Below are 11,120 nucleotides of genomic sequence, written 5' to 3'. Positions count from 1 at the left end.
AGGGGCCGCTGGAGCCCAGGAGAACACATGCTGCTCTGATCATCAGGAGCTTTAATGTTTGGAGAGGAGAGTGAAGCTTTGTGTGGCCGAGAACAACACTGCTGTAAAGTGTTGGACAGCAACAACTTAGAGAGTGATGTGTGAAGCTCAGCAGAGATGAGAGTGTGCTTAGTAACTGTCATGTTGATGATTCAGGATGTTCCTAATAAAGCTTTCTCTGATAAATAACATGATGAAGTGTTTGGTGTTTTATTTAAAGTAGTGAGACATTAAAAGGTTTTATAACATTCTGCACTTCTATCAGCAGAACAAGATAAAGCTTTGGATATTTATTTTTTAATTGGCAATGAAATTGACGTGGTGGTGAAGGAAAGTTACTACACTGTTTTATCGTGATTAAGAATTTGATCCTGATGTGAACTTGATTTTTAGTGAGGCTGAGAGGATGGCTCAGATATAATATCAAGCATAGATTTTTCTCCAGGCTAAGAGTAGAGTCCTTTATTTCTAAGCATTGTTTGATTCAACATATTAGTGTGAATAGTTAGTGTTTGGTGAAGTTCCTCTCTACTCAGCGTTCAGGGGTCTGTGTCAGAGATTACTTTATGTTATGCAGGTGTTAGTAGAGGTACTTTCTTTTCTTTGCAAACATCTTTCCTTGTTTCCACTTCTCTCTTAAGTCTCTCATGAACAGTTTAACAGTTCCCCTGCTGGCAAATCGATCTACATTGAACTCAATATCCACTGAGTGTTTGATTCTCTAGGATGTCCCTTCTTGTTATCAAATCCACTGAATAGAGACACAGCATGCCATGCAACAGAGAGACATCTAATATCTAACAGGTCTGTCAAGACTGGATGATTTTAACTCAATGAGGGGGCCACATAGAGAAATACATACAAGGGGCTGGGCCACTCACTACAGGTGAGGTATTTTGCCTCATAAATTAAGTTATAAGTTAAATCAATCAAACGTAGGTAAATCATGCTTGTTACTTGAATATGATTTAAAAAGAAAAGCTCACAGCTCTCCATAGAGTTTCATTTATTTTGTTATAAAAAGTGTCTGCAGCTCATTCCTTAAACAGAAGCCTCAGATTGCTTAAGATAAGGGGAAATATGAAGTATATATTTCAAGCTTGTTATGCAAATAAGTTATTGGGCTTTTTCTTATCAAGTAAGATTTGTTAGAAATAGTTTTCAACTTAAATGTATTTGAAAAGTGGGCTTATTACCTCATGAATACTACTATGTAATATATGTCAACATATATATTTAAGAAGTATGATATAAGAAAAGCTCAAGTTTCAGGTGTGGGCCATATTCCATTATACTTTTAGAATTTGATGAGGGTCAATTAAAATGTACGAGACACCCTGATCTATGCATTGTATTGTATTGCCTGGTTAATAAATGTGCAACACAGCACTAGTCACATAGTGTCACACTGTAGATCCTGTTTTACATTAATCTCTCATCAGAGATGGCCTTTTTCTCTTAGTGACTATGTATATAATTGAACATCTGGATTAGGAAAGGGGAACATTTGAGTTCCACTTCCCCTCTGACTGGGGCTCATGTAGTTTCTGTACGTTTGTGCCGGTGGTGCGTATCAGAACCTCAGGTCAGGTCACAGCTCAGCACTCTGTACGCTGTTTCATACCAGGGAGTTTCTTGTATGACTACATGAGGCCCACATTAGCTCCCATACAGCAGTCACTTCATGCATCTTCAGCTCTTGGTGGTGGGAGTGACTTTCATTTCAAATCCACTACAGCTCAGAGACAGAGAAATAAAACATAGCTACTGAATGTAAACTATTTGATATGAAGAACAGTTTGAACATTAAACTAAACTAACCCTATTTCTGTAAAGACTGGTTAATGCACTCTCTGTAGACTCAAATCAGTATCTCAGCCTGGATGTAGACTACCAGTACCAGCAGTAAAACCAGCAATAACCTTATTTAAAAACTGGATAATTGTGCATCAAGCCCAACAAATCTCCTCTGAGAGTTGTCTATGTTACATCTGCATGAAAAACAACAATGCTGCCCTCTTGAGTCGAAACAGGAGTATGGAGAGACATTTGAATCTTTCACATCATGCACTGAATCTGAGATACAGTGACATAAAAGTCCCTTCTTTATCGGAGCAAAGTTCTCTTGTGAGTCTTTATCGCTTTGCAGTCGCCCTGTATAACAATCTAGAGTCTGTCTGGGTCTCTTTGTAGTTGTTTTGCCTCTTTATGAAGTCATTTAGCACTTCTTTGTGGCGTCATGCCTCTTTCTCATCATTTTGCATTTCTTTGTGGACTTGTTGGGTCTATTTTCTCCTCTCTCTTTGCTCATTTTGTCTCTAAGTTGCATCATGCATCTCTTTCCATGGTTTTATACAAAAAATAGTTTTAATGTATTGAACCTTTATTTAACTAGATGAAAACATTGAGACAAAATCTCATTTACAATGCTGACCTGGCCAAGAAGGCAGCAACGTTACACGTTCTTACACATAACACAGACATTTAAAATACAGAGAACACAACTAAGTAAAGAAAAGACGAACAGCAGTCACTACATTGAGCACATTTGGGACAGTAAGAAAGGTACACTACTTATTACTGCAAGAGCAGCTGGTGGTAAGGACCTCAGACAACTTCAATTTAAAACAGGCTATAGGGACAAGTGTCCTCAGTTTGAGGCTTGATTGAAGGTCGTTCCAAGACCAAGGACCAGAATAAAAAAGACTCATTTTTCCAGCCTCAGTCCACACGGCAGGAACCTGGAACCGTATCCAGGCACTGGATCTGAGGTTGTAAGAGTCACAAACTGGAGCAAATCTGGCACATATGTACAGTGGAAGCTTTCCTAAAATGGCTTTATACAATAATAAAAACCAATGCTGCATCCTACCCATACTAAGTGAGGACCATCCAGTTAGGCTATACAGTGTGCAATGATGAGTCCTATAGGGTGCATTTGATATGTATCGCAGTGCAGCATGCTAGAGTGGGTCAAGTTTGGCCAAAACAGTGGGACAGGCAAATCTATAGATTGTATCACCGTAGTCAAGCTGGGACAGGAATAAGCCAGAGACCAACCTTTTACGGGAAGAAGTTGAAAAACAACGTTTAAGTCTGTAAAGGAAGCCAAGAGTGAATTTCAATTTCTTAGTTAGAACTTCAATGTGGTTTTTAAAGTTTAGATTTCTGTCCAACCAAAAGCCCAGATATTTGTATGTATTCACAAACTCAACAGAGACGGCAGTAAGGGTGTCAATGGAGAGGCAAGAGGACGCTGACTTGGGAGCAAAAAGCATTGCTTTAGTTTTCTTACTGTTCAAAAGCAGTTTAGAATCAAGCAGCGCATGCTCCAGCGTGATATAATCAGATTTTAAATTGGAAACGGCCATATACAGAGAAGGAGCACATGAGTATAAAATAGTGTCATCAGCATACATATGATAGGTAGAAAATTGCATCTGATTACAAATATTGTTTACATATGATAAAAAGAGCAAGGGCCCCAAAATAGAGCCCTGTGGAACTCCCTTCTCCAAGGCGACAGATTCAGAGACAGTACTACCTGTAAGGGAAACTTCTGTAGTAATGGAGAGTCAGGACTCAGAGAGACACAAGGAGAGTTGGAGCTTTGATGTCAAACACTGGTGGTTTATTACAAGTATCGGCCGGAGAATTTCACATCACAAGTCACAGCAGCCAGAAGTTCTGACTGAACAGAGAGTTGCCACATCAATTCTCAAGAGCCTCTCTCTCGATAGGTCTTTTAACTAGTTTACTGAGAGTTAATCAACATATTGGGGGAGATAACGTAAACATCTGGAGACACTGCATCACTTGTCTGTGGTTCTTACGCTAGATCCAGCGTTCTCACAATCATAAATCATCTGTGACCGACAGTTGCCCGGTCATAAACTGGAAATATCAACATATGACTGCATTAACACATTCCTTAAGGCAGATAACAGCGTCAGGGACACGGTTGGTCATAAACGTCAACAGGCAAAAAGGTTAAATATCTTAGGAGTAAGACAGAATTATTTTCTAATAGTACCCAACCTGACGCATTGAGCACGGTCGGTTAGATAACTCTGAAACCAGCTAATGGCGTTATCGACGAAACGAGACACAAACATAACATTAGACAGAAGATGGAAAACCTTCTCAGATAAAATGGAAAGAACCAACACCGGTGGGATTTTGGTGACAGTACAACTGGACAAAGTTATAGTGGGGGTCGCCAACTCCGGCAGCACCAACACCTGGTCTGCCAAATGTGGAAGCCCCTCTTTAGTTTCTCACCTGCTGAGCCCAGAGTAAAATGCTTTTGTGTGCAGAAACTAGAGGGGGACAGCAAACACCAGTTTGATTTTGGTGACAGTATGACCACCCTTGAGAAAGTTATAGTGGGGGTGCCAGGCCAGGCAGCTGCACCACCCTCTACACTCTAAGTGATGATGTCACGCTCTCCAGCCCTGAAGAGTCCATCCCATAGACAACCATTATATAATCTACAACGGCCTGAACCTTTACCAAAACTTAAACGTTGATGAGTGAGAAACTCTAACAGATATCAAAAAGCTGAATACAAATGTAATAGCTGAATGTTTTGTGACCATTTCAAAGTTGGAATGAAGTCTGTAGCTGAAAGTATTCTGAAGGAGCAGCATTTTAAACACGATGTAGGTAAAAGAGGATTTGAAGGATACTCCCATGGGGATACATTGTACAAATACAAGTTTAAAATGTGGTATATTTTAAAAAGTATAAAGGTCAAAAACAAGAAAAGTCATAGCACACATGTCCTGACGGAGCTGAACATTTTAATATTTGAATGGTCTCTCTAGCTGAAAGTATTCTGAAGTAGTTAGACGGCGAAATCTGGTTGAAATAATCAATCAATCAACAACTTTATGAATCCTGCAAGGGGCAATTGGTTGTGAGCAGCTTATGTCATGTACACAGGCAGGAACATACAGGAAGAAAGCACAATAATAAGATGTGGAAGAATAAAGATTTGAAGAACAATAGTTGAACAGCATTCACACTAATAAGTATGTTGAATAGTAGACTGAGTGTGGCTTCACCAGTCACACAGAGTTACATTATTGCACATCATGTGAACAACACCTTGTTCTTTTTCCTTTCTTAATTCTGAGAGCCATGTTCATGCTCAACTCTGACTGCATTTTAGACATGTCTGCACAGCCCTCCACTTTAAATATAATTCACTGTAGTTTGCCATATATTCATTGTTCTAAGTGTTTTAGTGTTTTAGCTTTTAAGGTCTTTTACATTTATATTTGGTGTAAATACTTATTTATATTTTCTTTATATTTTTTACCTACTATGGCAACTTATTTTCTTAGATTGTTTATGTTCGTACCACCAGACTCCAAAGCTAATTCCTTGTATGTGTCAAAATATCTGGTAATAAACTTGATTCTGATTCTGATGTACGTCTGCTAATCCTAAAGCCTCTGCTTTGCACTGGTGGTCTCAGGGGGGGTCAGGGGTCAAATCATGTTCAAACTAAACGTCTCTTGGATGTTCCTGCTGTTTTTGGTTTCAATAATGGAACAAAAAAACATTTCAGGAAACTTCAATGAAACTGGTTGTTAGAAAACCTGAAGTTTTGAACTAAGATGTGAATTTGAGGTTAACTAATGGATCAGTTCATTGATTGATGTGAATAAGAGGGTTTTAATCAGCCACAGTTTAACATTTGAAAGACTTCATTAGATTGATCTTTGTCATTTTGAATCAGGATCTTTATAATAATGATTAAATAATAACTCCAGAGAGGCCAGAGATGCTCCTGCTGTGAAGCACACCGAGTGGAGACATGTGGGGAAAAGCTAAAGAGCGTTTGTTGTTTTAATTCGGGGAAGCAGAGATCACAATAAGGTTTGTGTATAATGCTGCTTTTACATAGAATGTGTTTTGGACTGGGTTTAATCTCATTAATCCATTAACATCTGTATATTTAAGAATAAGAAGTGAATAGTGCTGGGTGGGTTCCTGTCAGCTCTGAGTTCAGTGGGCTGTGTCAGTCTCTTCCTCTTCAGCAGCTGCAGGTGGTTCCTGCTGTAACAGCTCAGAGTCTCTGCAGTCTGACTGAGGGAGGTTTTTGTACGACGACAAATCACTGTGTGAACAGATAAGCACTGTTTATGACATGGTAACTCTGACAGTAATAAACTGCTGCATCGTCAGCCTTCAGTCCAGTGATGGTCATAGAGAAGTCAGAGCCGCTTCCACTGCCACTAAACCGAGGTTCTGTTCCTGATACACGTGTGCTCACATATTTTATCAGGAGCTTTGGAGGCTGTCCAGATTTTTGTTGATACCAGAACAAAAAATTACTACTCGATCCGTAAACATTTCTGCTGGTTTTACAGGTGAGAGTGACGGTGGATCCTGGAGCAGACGTCTCGACTGCAGGCTGAGTCACAGTCACCTGACCGCTGCATCCTGCACACAAAAACAGATGATTGATTTCTCAGCAGAAAGAAAGGAGAGGAAAGGCAGCACATGATGTTTGAAATGTTGCTGAGTGAATGAACCTGTGAAACAGCAGCAGGCCAGCGTCCAGATGAGGATGGTGATGAGAGTCATGGTGCTTTCTGCTTACTGACAGATGTGAGTCCTGCAGTGTTGAACTCACAGGACTATAAACCTTCTCAGTTCACTGGAGGATCAGCTGACCATGCAAAGCCTCCTCTCTATGGAAATGATGTCTCTGCTCTCAGCACACTGAAGGCAACGTGGGACACGAAACCAGGAGGAACACTGTCTGGATTTACACCGTCTATCATCTGAATGGAAGAACATATTTATATCAGGAGTGGAGATGAGGATTTGAGTTTGTCTCCACTGTGGTTGGTATGATATGTCTGTTTGTCTGACATTAACATACATACAGAGATTCACTGTAGATAAATAACATGTTTCAGTTCTGTTTCAAATACATTTGTTAATAACTATTATTTCAAAGCCTCATGTTCATTTAACCGTGTAGAAACTAATATAAAACTGACAAAGTTAGTTGTGTAGCAGACTGTAATGGTTTCTCTGCCAGGTGTAGAAAAGTGATGAAAAATGACATAAATCATCTTAATTCTTCCAGATATGTAATCCATATCTTTAGAAAAGCTTTGTTGATTTAAAAACTGTATGTGTCTCTGTTATCAGTGAGATCAGGGAGCTCTCTCAGTGATACATGCTTGTTGACAGAGCAGGAGGTTTTTGTACGGCCACTCAATGAGTTTGTATCACTGTGGTGGACTTTTGGTGGAGGGACCAAACTCATCGTTGACTGTAAGTACCAGAGATTTATATTTCATCCAACTTATAGCAAATATATAACTTTCATTTATTATTAAATGAGACTCACCTTCACATTTTTTTGATTCAATTTAAAAAAAATGTTTATTAAGCTCCTCTTGTAATCTGAAAGGAACCTTTGCAGACTTCTTTATCAATTGTTCGTTTCTTACAAAAACATTTTTAAAGCAAATAACTTGTTTATTTTCTATATTATATTTTATTATCAGAACAACTTTATACTAAAAAAATGTATTTATTAAGATTTGTTAAAGCGTGACGTCTCCGCCACATTCAGTTTTACATTTGTAGTTCACAATATTTTATTTATTTACATTATTTATCTATTTTCTATTAAAATATCAACTATTTTGTTGAATTCTAGTTAAATATGGATTCATTTGAAACGTGTGATTGTATCAGTTAATGCAGCTTGTCGTCGTGTTCACGGTTCATTGATTTGACATGCAGTGAAAAGGAAGTGAAAGAGACAGATGATAAATGTTTGAACTGTTTTCACTTGAGACGTTCAGCTCTGTCAGTTTAAAGAACATCATCACACATGTGAAGATATTCAATCATTATTATCAATGAATCTTTAGCTTGCACACTTTACACAAAGTCAGTCATTCACACTTGAATCATGTGGGGGTCTGATCCTGAGTGATTTATGAGAGTAACAGCAGCACAACTTATTCTGTTTTATTTGATCAAATATAAGGATTCAAGGATTCAAGGCTTTCCTTGTCATGTGTACATAGCTACAGTGCAGATACTTCAATGAGCATCTGAGGTCACAGGCTCCTCCAGCAGAGCAGCACAATAACACAGATACAATAGAGCAAGGAGAGTCTACATACAAGTCATTGGAATATGATATATTAGATAAATAATGTATAAGTTGCAAACAGATGAATGTTATGGATGTTCTTTTAAAAGAAAACACAAGTTTGTTACTTTTCCTCATCATCATCATCATCATCATCATCATCATCATCATCATCATCATCATCATCAGCTTTATTGAAGAGACTCAAGGTCCATTTTTAAAAAACATACAACACTCAAATGTAAATTAAAAAAGGCAGTGATACCAATGTTTCCACAGAGGTGACTGGTATCGTAAAGTACTGACACAAGGATTTGACAGCAGCAAAATGACAACATCAAAAAAGGACCTTATAATCAAGTTTTCTCTCTAATTTCTCCCTTTTCCTCCCCCCTCCCTCCCTGCTCCAGTGGGTGTGCAGCAGCCCACCCTGAGCGTCCTCCCCCCCTCCAGAGAGGAGCTGCAGCAGGGCAGTGCCACCGTGGTGTGTCTGGCCAGCGGGGGCTTCCCCTCCGCCTGGAGGCTGGGCTGGAAGCTGGGGGGCAGCAGCAGCTCCTCAGGGGCGTCCCACAGCCCGGAGGTCCTGGGGAGCGACGGCCGCTACAGCTGGAGCAGCACCCTGAGCCTCTCTGCAGAGCGCTGGAGGGGGGCGGGCTCAGTGAGCTGTGAGGCCAGTCTGAGTGGACAGAGCCCTGTCACTCAAAGCATGGACCCTGCCCGCTGCTCGGAGTAGAGCATCACTTCCTGTCTGGAGAGGAAGCAGCTTCTTTGGTGGAGATCTTCATGAAGACACACATCTCCTCTGCTCACATGTTGCTGCTGTCTCTGCTCAGTTTTTAGTGTTGCTCTCTAATCCTCACTTCCTGCATATTCTCCTGTTTGTTCATCAGCTCACAATTCAACTGGATTTCATTTGTTTCACTCCAACAGAAACTCATCATTCATCTCAAATGTGGCGTGAGCTTTAAACCATCATTAAATAAAAATGTTGATTAAAATGAGACACTGTCTTTGTATTTCTTTAATTCATATGTTCATTGTGAGAAAGATTTATTAATACATTCATTATGAATCCTAGTATTATATTAATGTAATTTATAATGACTGTGGGACAGTTTCTTTTATTTATTTGTATTATTTTATTCTACTAAATTCATTAAAAAAAAGAAGTATAATTCATACACACAAAGATTAACACAATTAGTAGAAGCGGGAGGGCTGAAGCATAGCTTATGGGAAGTAGCCCTCCTGTGATATCCTAATATAACATTGGCATTATTGCGTCAAAAACGTATAGAAATGAAGGAGTACAAAGAAATAAAGAAAACTAAAGAAAACTGGAGACAAAATAAATAAAAGTTAGGTTAAGAACAAAATTAATCATATATAGGTATATATAAGAAAAACTATAGGCTCATTTTCTGCACATGTCAATAGAAGTTTCAACTTCCATTTTTGAAAATGAAAATACTATATATAAATATATACATATGTACACATGTACTTGGCAAATGAATAATGATAATAATAATAATATATGCATATAAACATTATGAACACTTATTTTCAAGTGACTTTGTTTACATTCATATGTTCACACTTACACAAAACATACACATGTTCAAGTGTATAAGTACACACATGCACTCATATACACCAATACAAATATTGCAAGGCAACTTCCAGGGCTGAAATAATAATTCAGCCCTGTAACGATGAAAAGAAATAAGAAGGACAACATAAATGTAAAGTAATGTAGACCATATTAAATAAATAAACAAACTGAGAAGGTATTAGTTCTAAAAAAATAATAATAATAATAAAAAGAAAAAAAAGGATTCCGGGAATACCCAATATTTGTTATTTAGTTTTGAATTGTTGATGACAAGTGATACTTGAAAGGTCTGAGTGAAGTCCATTGCACGTTCTAACTCCGTTTGGAACTGCTTTTGAATGTTAGTAGGCATTTGTTTATGGAAAATGTTGTGCATAATCAGTACTGTTTTAAGCTTTACTAAGTCAATACATTTTAATAGATTGAGTCTTTTAAATATTCAATCTATTAAAATGCACACTGGAGTGTAAACAACAACATTGTGTGTTTACAGTACTTCAAATGATTTAAATTGTGTTGCGTATGTTTGGACTGCGGTAATATCATTAATTGTTTTGTACAGCCATTCATAAAGTTACTGTTAAATATATGTTGATATCAGTGGCTATAGTTCAACAAGAATCTAACTTTCCCAGCTCACTCATAAAGAGACTGAATTGAATGACATTAAGTAAGGGATAATGTGCAGCTCCTGATTTTAATATTTATATATTTTAACATTCAAAGGAAGTGAAACAAACAGATGACAAAGTCTTCAACTGTAGAAGATGTTACTTTTTGTTTTTCTTAACAGTAAATGATTGCAGAGATTAGTTATTCATTCTGAAACATTGTAAAGCAGAGATAAAGCTTTTCATATAATGATCATTACATGAACACCTTCATTACGTTGCATACTTTCATGTAACTCTTCAGGAGTTTGGATGAGTGCCAAAGAAGAAGATTCATTATTTTAAATGGCAGAATGATATAAAGTATCACCGTTTGATTTGATGAATAAAACCCTCGTGTTCTCCCATGCCTCAGCTCCTCTTGTGATCACAGCTCATGCTCACAGCTGACCCCCAGTTTCTCTGTCCTGTACCTTCAATGTATAATTCTTGTTCTGATGAGAGCTACAGAATAACACTCTAACTCCAAACATCAAGTTTAACATTTTATTTTATTTATCAAACCCTCATTTCCTTCCTCATTCTGTTTGTTCTGGAACTATTTGAATGTTTTTAAAATATCTTTTATTGTTTTATGTCCTACATATTTGTATGTTGCATTGTTGGAGGAGCCTTGGGCTTTTCATTGGCTTATCTACATCGCCATGTGCAATATGTGCAA

At 38.0% G+C, this 11,120-nt stretch overlaps 1 long non-coding RNA gene across 1 annotated transcript; it reads left to right on the top strand.

The window, feature by feature from the left end:
* The first annotated feature begins 7,680 nt into the window (after window positions 1-7,680).
* LOC307047325 lies at window positions 7,681-9,174 on the top strand. Its single transcript, XR_013810384.1, has 2 exons — window positions 7,681-8,043; window positions 8,145-9,174. It is a non-coding gene; the product is annotated as an uncharacterized lncRNA (long non-coding RNA).
* Window positions 9,175-11,120: the final 1,946 nt, after the last annotated feature.

Source organism: Notothenia rossii (genome assembly GCF_949606895.1).
Source record: "Notothenia rossii genome assembly, chromosome: 7".
Taxonomy (NCBI): domain Eukaryota; kingdom Metazoa; phylum Chordata; class Actinopteri; order Perciformes; family Nototheniidae; genus Notothenia; species Notothenia rossii.
Note: the sequence above shows the minus strand (reverse complement) of the source record. Positions and strands in the feature narration are given on the sequence as shown.